Source organism: Triturus cristatus, chromosome 2_2 (genome assembly GCF_964204655.1).
Source record: "Triturus cristatus chromosome 2_2, aTriCri1.1, whole genome shotgun sequence".
In the NCBI taxonomy this organism is placed as follows: domain Eukaryota; kingdom Metazoa; phylum Chordata; class Amphibia; order Caudata; family Salamandridae; genus Triturus; species Triturus cristatus.
This window is the reverse complement of record NC_140582.1, coordinates 298,943,729-298,957,705: the sequence shown is the minus strand read 5'-3', so window position 1 is coordinate 298,957,705 and position 13,977 is coordinate 298,943,729.

The following is a 13,977-nucleotide window of genomic DNA, read 5'->3' as shown; positions in this document are numbered from 1 at the left end:
CCCAGGAGGATGGCCGTTCGCCCCCCTCCCATTTTAACAAATTGATTTTGGCCCCAGGGAGGTGGTGTTTTTTTTTTTTTTGCAACTTTGCTATCACTTAATCTCCCTGTGCCACCCCCTACCCCTCCCACAACACTGCTTTTTTATTTTATTTCTTTGCAGTGTTATCTATCACAAACTCGAGCCGAAGGGATCTGACCACTAGTTGCATTACAGACAAACACATTCAATTTTCAGGCACAGAGAGAATACATTATTTGAGCACAATCACAGTATGCTTGTTTATCCTCCATTGTGGTTTGCTTGTCTCATTCCCAGCACTGACTAGACTTAGTTTCTTAATTTTACTGCGTGGAAAGCCTTTTGGTGACCGACTCACAAGTTTTAAAATTCTGTTCAACTTTGTTTCATGGCCAAAAAGGTTTTTGAACCTAACTCCTGATGCTTCGCTATTGACTGGTGTGTTTGGACACTGAGATATAGACAGCCCTCTATTTTGCACCATGCGTGAGAAATTGCTTCACCTTCTCTGTCACTAAACTGTGATGTGTATTTTTTTTCTTCTGTACCAAGTTTCATGTTGTGAAAATGTGGTGAAAGGAGTCTGACTCAATCCACTGCAAGGAAGGACTAGAATCCTCTACCTCTTGGAGAAATTCGAGCATGCATGAGATGTGGATGAAGATAACTCCTGGTTTGCTCAATTCCACAATTGCACTGGTAACTCATTCACAGGCCTTGAGATACGTGCACCCCAGATGATAATCATTTTCCAACTTTTGCCAGGGTAGTATAACAAAAGCCCTTTGTGCTGTACTAGAACTATTGCTGATCAGCTTAAGTGCAATTCACATTTTTTTCTGGCACCTTTCCTCATCTCTTTCGTCTCATTGCCAGAGGCTAGTATACCTTTATGAGGGTCGGTAGGAAAAAGTAGGGGAGAAGAGACTGAACTCTGATCCAACCCAGGTTTCTTGCTCGCAGCAGTGTGTACAAAACCCACTGAAGATTATCTGTCAGCATGAAGAGTCCGTCTAGGAATGTAGATTAGTCCTCCATGGTCAAATGGTCATATGTGAATAAAGATTGGGCTCAACATCCATGGCTATGTAGTTCTTTTGACCAAATGGCGTGTATAGGTCTCCCCTCATCAAATCCTATCTTAAAGCAGCATACAATCTCTGCCCTTGTGATTTGAGAAGGGAGCAACAGAAAATATGCTGTGGGATGGCTTTTTAAGGATAACTACAGTCCTCATGTCAATAGCCACTCTATAGTGCTTGGTGGAAATATGCCATGCTGCACAAATTTGAGCCTTTCAGATCTTATTTTTCATGTCTTCCGTATAGGCTGCTTTGGATATGGTGGAACTGACATTAATGTCTCCGGCACCAGTGTCCTTAGCAGAACGGTAATGTAATGCTGTGGCTCCACCAGTCGGTCTAAACTGACTTTTAAATAGCAACTTGATTGTAATAGTGGCCAATAGCAACAAAACGTGCAGGATTTTCTCTGAGGGAATTTGCTACTGCAAGTGGAATATCCTACTGACACATTATTTGCATGGCACAATTCCACAACTAACAATTCCAATGCAACCCACATATTTCCACTACACACCATGTACATTCACTCCAATCCATGATACATATGTAAGAGACATTTGCATTTACAACACCATTAGCTCTAACTCTCCTTCATTTTTCTTTTAAAACCCAGGCATACAGATCTGGATCTTGGCTCCTACCTATTTTTTCTTTTTCATCACCAAAAAGGCAAAGCTTTCCTCACAGGTCCATGCCACATAATTCAACTCTAGTCATTTCCAATCCAAACCACACAATTCAACACCAAGTACTACAACTCAACAACAACACAATTACACAACACACCAGAAGCATCCAATTCACACCACACTATTCCACATCGTGGCACAACATTCAACAGTACACCACATCATTATACTCCACTACATACCACTCAACAACACAAAATACCATTCCACATAATTACACCCATAACATACAATCCCACTCCACATAATCCCAGTACACTTAATACCACATAATTGCTAGCCACATAATTCCACAGCACACCATGCTGCATAATTCCACTCCACAAATCCACTCCATGCCACACAATGACACAACAAACTAATCCAATACAACCCACATAAATCCACTACACACCACATACATACACTCCATAGCACACAGTTAAAATACATTGCCACATACAGTGCCAATAGCTCTAACTCAAACACATGTGAGACCAATTGCATTTCCAATGCTTGTTTTTTATGGCACTTAAAACCAGCCTGCGGACAATCAACAGCAGAGTCAAGGACCAAGCTCCTTTTAAAGGTTTCTGTAGAGATTCTCTTCATTCAGAATACACCTTGATATGGCGGCATGTTTCGAAAATGTATACTAAATTTAGTTTGGATAATTTATTTTACAGTAATTTAAGCTACCTCTTTGTGTATGCTATGCAGAAGAAGCTTGACAGCGTGGTCCGTACAGTGGTTATGCAATGGTAGTATTACCTCGTCTGTTTGCTCTCTGGCCTGTGGGGAAAAACAGTAAAATAAAAAAATTATAAAAAGTTTCTTTTTAGTTGAAAATCAACTCTTTGCCTTGTTGCCAAGCACCAGTCTGGAAACTGGCGGCCACGTTAACAATCATTTAATTAAATCACCAATTTGCTGCAAACATCTTCAGGACTACTGTAGGTGGAAAAGAGAAAGTTCCTAATTGCCGTTCGCGTCAAGATTGTTGTGCCCGGTTGCCGCCATAGAAACAGGAAAGATAAAGCGTGGTATGGTGTGTTCTATGAATCTTGTATTAAAGCAGAATGTACCAGGAAGAATTCTGTACAAATCACCACTTCAACCCTCATTTGTCATTGACACAAACACAGCCATCCACAGAACCTCATTTAGAGGTATTGTATCATGCCATGTACAAAAGCTGATGTAAAGTTTAATCTCTGGGAAGGAGCGAGCGATATCAACGAGGCACTTGTAAATTAAGCCATCTGTATTATGCCATTCAGCCCTACGAAAGGAACATGGCTTAATACTTTCTAAATGCGGTCTTTCAGATTTCCACTTTATTAATCATAGTAACTGAACAGGAAGAAGAAATTGACCGTTGTTTGTGATTGCGACTAATGCAAATTAAAATGTTTTCTCGCTGCTTTCCAGAGAGACATTACACCCCAAGTCATGCAATAACTGAATGGCAGTCCAGAAGACATACTAAAAGTCACACATCTGTATGGCATAAATCTACCCAGAAACTCACATGCTACTGCTATATTTGTTTTGAAAAAATCTTTTTATTAGGTTTTTCAAGCAAACAGGTAGTGTTCACTGGACACCTTCCAGCACAACAAAATACAGTACCAAGATAAGTATGGACACCTAAAGTGTACATAGGAGCAGTAGCACAACCAAGTATAAGGAAAAACACAGGGCCTGTCAATCACATCATAGTCAGGACCAGGGCCCATTTCCACACCACCCAACCCATCCTTCGCTCCGAACCCTAACTGAGGAGGAAATAGCCCTACCCACCTGATCTCACTACCAAGAAGTGCACCCTGTATGTCATGACTCATCTGTCAACACAATTCAATAAAGCAGGATGAAGACAGAATAAGAAGTAAAGAAAAATCTGCAGTCCAGTAACAGCCAGTGGAGTGACTTTACATCTTAATAACAAATGTCTATCGCCTTTCATCGAGGATGGAGTACTGCGTGCTGCAGGCTCCCATTCAATATAGTGTACACGGATTACCATTTAGTCTCTGTTGCAGCGGAAGCCATACATTTTGATTTTTACTCCTTAATACTCCTACTGTGACTAGGCTCATGCGGGTAGGATTTTTACTCAGATTCAATACTTCACATCATAAGCGATGGTCCTTCGATGGACCTTTCTCTGTCATAGTGTAAGGTGAGAAATCAGGATATCCAAATGACAGCTACCCAATGCAGACCATTAATTGGCAGCAAATTCACAATTTGGTGATCAGGTTCAGGCATATTACTCCCAAAAACACGCTGTAAACTAAAGTATTGCAATTGGTAGAATGAACCTCCTAAAGAAGCTTAATCTGGCAAGAATCATGCACACCAAAAGCTCTGCTGTGGCTACACGGAACAAGACCAAAAGAGCCTGATGTTCTGAAAATAATCTATGACTATCTCTGTTATACATTTGAATCAGCACAGTTTCTGGGGATCGAACATTAGAAACAATAGGACTCAGACAACTTTAGATAATGTGGCTATTGTATTAAAGATACAAAATCAATGCATATAAGTAACATTTTGAGAAGCTCCGTCATAAATCTAGCAGTTTGGAATATAAAACTAAACATTTAGTCAAGTAAATCTATCCCTAAATAAAAGAATCCAGAAACAGGATGGTTGAATCAATAAGTTCTAGCATCAGCAAAAGCAGGAGGTTGGCTCTAAAAGGTTCTCTTAGCACGGGCAAGGGAATCAAGTTCAAGCCCACTAGGGGAAATAGTCTATGGGAATGGGCAAGGGGGTAATAGAGCATATTTCAGGAGAGTTCAAGTCTGGTCTCTCACCAAACTGCTCCAAATCATCCTTCATTACAACACAAACAAATGATGGACGAAATGCAGAACAAATCAAACATTCACCCCCAGTCAAAGATCTGGGTTAAATCTATTGTTTATTTGCTCATCACACCACCCCAGTTTGGACCCAGCCATAGGCAATTCAGTCTTGACCCTGCTCCCCATGGGTACAGCCCAGCCCGAACTGCCAGGACAAGTCTTTCCCAGACCAGAAACAAGCATCCTGGCACTGGTTTTGGGGTATCACCACTCATCAGCCAGGCTAGCTTGAATCCCATGGCGCAACAAGCATGTGACCCATGTCTGGACATACTCATCCCACTTAAGGTAAAAATGTCAGCACAAACAAATGATGGCTGGAATGTTGAAAACTCAAAAATGTACCCCCAGTCACAGATCTGGGTTAAAACCATTGTTTTCTTGCTTGCTGCTCCTTTCCAGCTTGTACTCAGCCATATTCAAATCAGTCTTGACCCTACTCCCCACCCATGGCAACAGTCCAGCCCAAACAGCCTTGCCAGGTCTTCCCTGCACTAGAAACAAACATTGCTTGTACATATGCCCTTTAATGGCTTGTCTTTTTTTTTGCTGAATCTCCTGATTGAGCACCTCCCTCTGTGAAGTTGCGGGCCGGGAAAGTACAATACCGCCCAAACATTTCACCTGCTTCTCTACAGAGTTGAGATCCACACTGTTAAGGGCAGAGTAGAAGTGGCAAAACATATTTGATTTATCACAATCATCAATAGGTTTGATGCCTCTATTAGTGCAGATTTCTTTGATGTATTCTTTCTCCCTTGTGCACTGTAGCAATTTAGCTAATTGTGTCCCCATCTTCTCTCCGGTGATATATGAGCGTTTTCTGAGATGTAAAAGGGCGAGCTCAGCCTCATTAGTATGCTGTATACAAAGTTGGCCCAGAATCAAAAAATGAAAGAGCAAAGAACAACCCAGCAGTAGAACAAAATATGACTCTCTCTCCTCGTGAGGATAGCAGTACCCCCTGGCTCAGTATGCACAAAGATCGGTAGATACCTCCCCACCTCTCCTTTTGTTGACAAGAGAACCTCCTCCCTGGCTGAACCCCTCACATCCACAGAGCCAGAGCAGGCGGAAGATCGTTCTCCCACATTGCAGCCAGAACCTGGAACGAGCTACCGGCAGACATCAGACTCGCCCCAAACCTGAACACCTTCAGGAAGACCCTCAAGATATGGCTCTTCGGCTGAACGGATCTGCGCACCCTCCCCCTCAGCACCTTGAGACCCTCATGGGTGAGTAGTGCGCTTACAATTCCCTGATTGATTGATTGATTCTTCCCCCACCTCCAGCAAACGTGAAACAGGGAAGCTCTTGTGTAAGTTGCTCCAGGGTATCCAGGGAAATCAGTCAGGCTCTCCCTTGCCCCCCACCCGGCCTGGAAATTTAAACAAGAGAAGAGGTTACTGTATCCAATCTCATCCCCACGGGTGTCCAATTTCAGCCTCGGTAGAGGTGCACAAAACAGACCAGAAGGGAGTGCAACAAATGAGAGCACCTAGATGCCCAGGCACCCAGGATTCCTATGAAATCAAACTGGAGCTGTTCTTGATCCACTTGGGCTCACAGTACCAATCCATGGGGAACTGGACAGCTCCAACCCGTTGAATCAGTTTTCCACACGGGCAAGTTCAATTCCTCGACCTTTCCTATAGAATCCACCTCATAATCTGTGAGGGCAAGCCAAGCAGGCATACCACCTGGGCAACATCTGAGACTCTGTAATATTTGCCATTTAGCTAAAAAGAGAGTCTGATGTGGTCAGCTCAGGGTTTTTGGGTAATAGCCCTGAAATCAGCCCTGCATTGAAGGATTGCCTGGGTAGCATTCTAATACAGTGAGCCTGTGTATTCCTGGAAACAGATGGTGCTGAGTTGTTTGCATAGCACCTCCTTCTTTTCAGAAAAGTACACCCCTATCTTGGTCGTGGTAGCTGAGTCAGCCTTGAAGGGCCCACTTTATTATAAGTATCAAGGTGGACTTCTGCATGCTCGTCTCCCAGCACTGAGGGAAACATGCCCGTGATGAAGGTGTGAAGGGGAACATCCGAGACATCTTTGCTGAGGCAGGTTATCCTGCACCAGTAGGTAGTTATAGGTAGGACCATGTTTCCATAGAAAAAGCGTTTCTTGCCTTGCCCATTTCTTTGGTGCCATTTGATTAATCTTTACAAAATTTTCAAAGAAAAATGTGCTTGTGATTCTAGTTGTACATGGAAAGTTTTTGGGTGATCTGTCAAGTGGAGACAGAGAAAAAGAGGGAGGCCAAAAAAGTGTGTTTCCGTGTTAATTCTTATTGGGATTTTAGACAAAACTACAGTCAAACTGCTGGACAAGATTACACCAAATTTGACAGAAAGCTAGTTCTTGGTCCAGAAAGAGTGCTTTTGGTTATTTGGTGTAAATCAGTTCAGTAGGTTTAGGCTTATTAAAAGAAATCCAATTGTGTATATAATTTTTATTTTTGGATGGGACTTGGCCATCTCTGCAGAGTTACCCTCAAACTGCCTTCACCCCTCCTGTATTCTAAACCTGTTTTTGTTGACTTTGTGGACTCTGTGCACTTTACCACTGCTAGTGAGCTGCTAAAGTGCTTGTGTTCTTCCCCTAATACATAGCACAATTGGCTTACACCTGTTGGCACATATAATTTACCAGTAAGTCCCTGGTAAAGTGGTACTACATGTACTTAGAACCTGTAGATTAAATACTACTTGACCTTATTGTGCAATCCACTGAAATAGTCCTTTAAAATGGTTGTATGACGTTACAACGCATTCCGTTGCAACGCATGCCTTTTCCACGCATGGGTTACAACGCGAATGCCATTACCACGCATATCCTTTACCACGAAAATGCCTTTACCACGCATACCTTTACAACGATTTTTGTTGTAAAACTATGCATGATAATGGCATTTTCATACTAAAGGTTTTCTACGATCCCTGCCCCAATTCCTTTCATGTTCCCAAGTGCCATATTTTTTTATAATACCCCTTCCCTGTACCACTGTACGACCCTCCACCCTCATTTCTTCTATGAATTACCCCTGCCCGTAACTAAGATCCTCCTTACCTCTACACGCTCTCTCCACGCCAAGTACTTCCGATTTGTGTTGCACGTCGTAAAGAGGAAGCGGAAGTTGTCTTTCCGTTTCCTCTAATGACGCCGATTGCCTCCACATCTTTTTTCTTCAGAATCCGAAAACAATGGAAACAGGTGCGTTTTTTTGGGGGGGGGGACCCTCCAAGCCCCCTTTTTTTAACCCACGCTTTTTTGGGGGGAGGGAGACCCCCCAAGCTCCCTTTTTTAATTTTACCTTTAACACACATGCCTTTACTACGTATCTCGTAGTAAAGGAATGCGTGGTAAAGGCTATTCATGGTAACCACGCATACGTTTTAAAGCATGCGTGGTCAAGTGTATGCATGGAAATGGTCATGTTATAGTGGCTGTTTCCCCTTTAAAACATGTCTCAGGCCTGTCATTGCAGCTTGTGTGTAGTTTTAAAGTGCAAATTCGACCTGGCAAAGGAAACCATTTGCCAGACTTAAAGCTTCTTTTTTTTTTAAAGCATGTAAGCAAGGCAACTGGAATTATGCAATTGTACGATAGTAGCAATTATAGATTTGCTGCATTTGCCACATAATCCATCATCTGACACATATCCTGAATATTTTTTTAAAAAAACGTTTCTTGCTATAACAGTTCAAAAGTTACCAAAAAAACACAGCAACATGTGTTGCTGTGCAGTAGAAGTCCCTTTGCAAGGTGGTCGCATTTCTGTTGCTTATTGCTATATTGGGATAGTAAATTGTTCTAATGAGTCACAACCAATGCCCTGACAGTGTTAACAAGTTTAAAAATGAGAAAATAATGAAGTAATATTATCACAAAACGTGCCGATACCTGGCCCTCATCTAAAAATAAAACATTTCAGCTCCTCTCATTTGGAAAGTTGTAGCACACACCAAGTACCATTTGTCCTGGTATAAGGAGAGGACCCATTGATGAAGCATGCAACCTTCGGGTGGGTGAGGGTTCTTGTCCTTAAAAATTCATATCTTCACATGCATAGACACGCTTCTACCTTCTCTTTGACTAGGCATACTTTTTGTGATTTATGTTGGTAGGGAGTAGTTAGCATCTGGTCGGGTTATAAACTCCCATTAGACCCCTTTTGCGTTTTGACCTGCATAAACACATAACATGCTGCCTCTAAGTTAAGCATGACTGATTTTGTGCCAAGGTACCAGAGGGTTAAATACATATAAACTTAGTGCCATTTGTAGTTCACCATGGCAAAGATTTGGGTTATTGCTTGAGAAGGATTTCCGCCCCCTTCCAATAAAAGCCCAATTTCGTATCTATCTATCTATCTATCTATCTATCTATCTATCTATCTATCTATCTATCTATCTATCTATCTATCTATCTATCTATCTATCTATCGATCGATCGATCGATCGATCGATCGATCTATCTATCTATCTATCTATCTATCTATCTATCTATCTATCTATCTATCTATCTATCTATCTATCTATCTATCTATCTATCTATCTATCTATCTATCTATCTCTATGTCATCAGTGAGGTCACTGACCATGTAATGAATGATGTAATATGTGACGTCATCAGCAGTGCATTGCGGGCGCGTGAGTTATAGTTAGCTGAACTAACTATAACGGGGGAATTTCAATGGTTTTGTACGAGTAAAAAGTCCAGCTAACTATAAATGCTAATTTCTAACTATGCCTACAGAGATAGGACATGTGAAGAAAGAAGAAAAAAGGCACAGAAAGAAAAAAAAGAAATGCAGAAAGAAGCAACAGAAGTCCTCAAAGACGAAGAAAAGTGCAGGAAGAAGAATAACGTGCAGAAAGAACAAACAGAAGAGCAGAAAGAAGCCTTGTTGCAAAATCATCCTGTACCCTCAACTTTTTCAGACGGATACTGGTGGTAACTGAGTCTGACTAACCAGTCCTAGAGCCAGTGCTATGTTAAAAGACACTCAGAATACAGTGAATACACCTACATACACTAGGGAACACTATGCGTTGGGGTCCCCCTGTGATTAGCATGACCTCCTCTGTAAGCCCCTAGTATATAATAGGGCAGGGGATTAAAACTACCTCTTAAAACATGCCACAGGGCGTGTTCGCACACGTCCCCTCCCTTCCCCACTGTGTAAACATGCCCTGTGGCTGTTTTAAGTTGGGAGATTAAGTCCCCTTGAATCCTGAGGGTCCCTAGGGTCCAACTAGACCACTAGGTACCTCCAGTAAGCGCCTCAGAGATGCGTTGCAGAGAGATGTAAAAAGGGGCACGGCCTAGACCACCTCTCTGCAACGCAGCACAGTGGCGCTTACTGGAAGCACCTGGTGGGCTAGTTGGCCACCAGGGTCCCTCAGGATTGAAGGGGAATTATTTCCCCATCTTAAAACGCGCCACAGGGCGTGTTTGCACGCGTTAACTCAGGCCCCGTCCCCTCCCTTCACCACTCTGTAAACACGCCCTGTGGCCGTTTTTAGTTGGGAGATTAAGTTCATTTTGAATCCTGAGGGTCCCTAGGGTCCAACTAGCCCACTAGGTACCTCCAGTAAGCGCCACAGAGCTGCGTTGCAGAGAGGTGTAAAAAGTGGCACGGCCTGGACCACCTCACTGCAACGCAGCTCAGTGGCGCTTACTGGAAGCACCTGGTGGGCTAGTTAGCCCCCAGGGGCCCTCAGGATTGAAGGGGAATTATTTCCCCAACTTAAAATGTGCCATGGGCCTGTTTGCACACGTCACCTCAGGCCCTGTCCCCTCCCTTCCCCACTGTGTAAACACGCCCTGTGGACGTTTTAAGTTGGGAGATTAAGTCCCCTTAAATCCTGAGGGTCTCTAGGGGCAAAATAGCCCACTAGGTACGTCCAGTAAGCGCCATTGCAGAGAGGTGTAAAAAGGGGCACGGCCTGCACCACCTCTCTGCAACGCAGAGCAGTGGCGCTTACTGGAAGCACCTGGTGGGCTAGTTGGCCCCCAGGGGCCCTCAGGATTGAAAGGGATTTATTTCCCCAACTTAAAACGCGCCATAGGGCGTGTTTGCACACGTCACCTCAGGCCCCGTTCCCTCCCTTCACCACTGTGTAAACGCGCCCTGTGGCCGTTCTAAGTTGAGAGATTGAGTCCCCTTGAATCCTAAGGGTCCCTAGGGTCAAACTAGCCCACTAGGTATCTCCAGTAAGCGCCACAGAGCTGTGTTGCATAAAGGTGTAAAAAGGGGCGTGGCCTCAGAACACCTGTCTGCAACGCAGCTCCCTGGCGCATACTGGAGATACCTGTTGGGCTAGTTGGCCCTCAGGGACCCTCAGTATTGAAGGGGAATTAATTCCCCAACTTACAACTGGTCAGGGGGTGCGTTTGCAGAGTGCTGCAAGGAGGGGGCGTGGCCTCCGGCGCAATGCCGGTCTTTTTACATTTTTTAACAAGGAGGGCTGTGTGGCCCTCCTTCTTTTTCTAATTTATTGGCCCTGGGGACCCCATCCCCCAGGGCCTGCACCCTAATTCTTTTTGTTGAAAAAAATAAACTTGGAAGGGGGCCGCGTGGCCCCCCTCCCAAGGCCTTAATCGGCCCCGGAGACCCCAACCCCCGGGTCATGGCTTTTTTTTTTTTATTCTTTAGGACGGGGGCTGCGTTGCCCCCCTCCTCAGGCCAATTATGGCCCCAGGGCCCCATCCCCCGGGGCCGGCCTTTGTTTTTTATTATTTTAAAAAATATATATATTTATAGAAACACCTAGGACATGCTGGACAAACCGTATGCACCTATCACCATGACGATTTGTGTGATATTCATTATAAGGCAACTATGCATACAATGAATCCACGTGGAATGTATTTACACCGATAGTGAAGCTCTGATGTGTCTGAAGCCCTACCGTGCCTAATCCCGGCGCCCCCGCCAGTGGGTACTCTACAAGTAGACACCCTTGTTGTTTATTTATACAAACATGGGTAGCTATTGACGGGTACATTTAATACACACGCACACCAAGCCATTCAAAGGGGATTCGACAAAAATTCAACCAAATAATGCAAGAAACCCCCCTCACGGTTAGTAAAAACCCACATCCACCGCCGGATGTGTAATCCTTTTTATTTCACTCTCTGGAAAGGATACGAACCTCACTTGATAGTCACAGCGTGCTCCTGGCTGAGCCCAATGCTGTGTTACACCCACCAGTGCCTGCCGAGTGCCACACACCTCTGTGTTGTATTCCACCAGCTGGTGCTTATGCTATGACACTCTCTAGCCCATGTGCACTGTAACACCACCCCGTGAATATGTCATGCCACACTTTCCTTTGCACGGGTTATATTGCCCCATCTAACGTGCCTTCCTCGATGCCTATGTTATAACGCACAGCGCTATGCCATACATATTACAATCTGGGATCCATTTCTTAGTCACAGTGCATATGCAACGTTACACTCCCCAGCACATTTTTTATATTACAACTTTAGAGACTAGTTGGGTTACACAACACTGCCCTGTGCATATTACACTCCAAGGCGCATATTGCATAGCACGCGCTAGTGCCTGTGCTATCTCGCGCTCTCCAATGAATCTGTCATTTCGCACAATGTATTGCATATTATATTTCACGCCCCGGTTCATCTTATATCACACGTTTTGCTGCATAGTTTATACCATATATTATATCTAGTTTTCATTTTCAATTGTGCTCTCAGGACTATGTTCTATATAACACTGCGTCCACCTACCCTTTTCACGGGCATAACATTTTGCGATGGGGGGTGGAGGGTCAGGGGGTGTTTCTGCCAAGTGAGCCCGGAGTCACAGTCACAAACGTCCTCTTCTTCCTGAATAAAAGTGAGATTATGCTGCATACTTTTTCATATTTTAAGTGGTTCGCACAGACACACATTTTAAAAACAATAAAGTTCCTAATACCCACCTTCTCTGAACAGTTAGCTTGCTGCCCCATCCACCTCCTCCCTATCCTCTGTTGTCTGAATCCATGGACTAGCCTCCTCCCTCCTGCCATGCATGGTCTGATGTGCTGCCACTGCCCTCCATTTAGCATGATGTACCAGTCCACTCCTCCTGCCCTCCATTGCCCAATTCTATGGCCCATCATTGACCTCCTGCTTAGCCTCTGTGCTTAGCTTGCTGCCCCTATTCTCCTTCCCCCTGCTCTCCGATGTCTTTGTGCATGCCCCTGCTCCATCCTTTCTACTCTGAGTGTTCTGTTGAGCTGCCACTCCCCTCCCACCTGCCTAGCATTGTCAGATGACTGTAACCTGTCCCTGCCACCTCCACCCTGCCTGTCCACATTCCATGCCCCTATCCCCTTCCTCCTGTCCCCCATGGTCCATTTTACTGCCACACCCTTCTGCCCTCCCTGGTCTGTTGTGCTGCAACTGCTCCTCCTGCCTGCCCCGCGCGGTCTGTTGTGAGGCCCCTTCCCCTGAACTCTTGTCTGTGCCCAGGTCCTGACCCTCCCTTCTATCCTCCATGGTCCTTTGTGCATGCCCCTGCACCCTCCTTCTTGCCCATCATAGCCATTGTGCTGCCACTATCTCCCGCTTGCCATGCAAGGTCTTCTGTGCTGCCATGCCTCCCTCCCACCTTCCCTGTGTGGTCAGCTAGCTGCCCCTGACCCCCTCCCACCTTCCTTCCATGGTCTGTGTGTATGCCATCGTAGTCTCACTGTTGCTCTCCATGGTGTGTCTTGTTTCTAGTGCCCATCCTGCCTGACCTCCATGGTCATCTTGCTGCTCCTGCCCTGCCCCCTTGCCCCCAGCCCTCTGTTTCCATGTGCAGACCCCTATTCCCCCCCTCCTGGCTTGTCTGTTCCATTGCAATGCCCCTGATCTGTAAATTCCTGCCCTTTATGGTCTGTTATGCTGCAGCTTTCTCTCCTGTCTGTCCATTATGGTCAGCTAGCTACCATTGCCTCTTTCCCCTCTGTTCTCTGTTGTCCATGTGCATGGTCCTGTCCCCTCCCTATTGCTTTCTATGGATTGTTGTGCTGCACTCCCGTCCCGCATGCCCTGTGTGGTGCATTGTGCTGCTGCAAACCCTGATGCCTGCCCTGTAGGGTCAGTTTGGTGCACCTCTTCATGTCCCTCCTGTCCTCTGTTATCCGAGTCCATGTCCCTCCCCCAATTCCTCCTGCCTACCATGATCCAATGTACCATACTTGCGAACATTTTGAACTTGGTAAGAGGAAGATTGTGAAAAAAAACTGGGGTATTGATTTTCCCCTTTGAGTTACATCAGAGGCGTAGCTAGAGCTTGTGGCGCCCGGGGCTA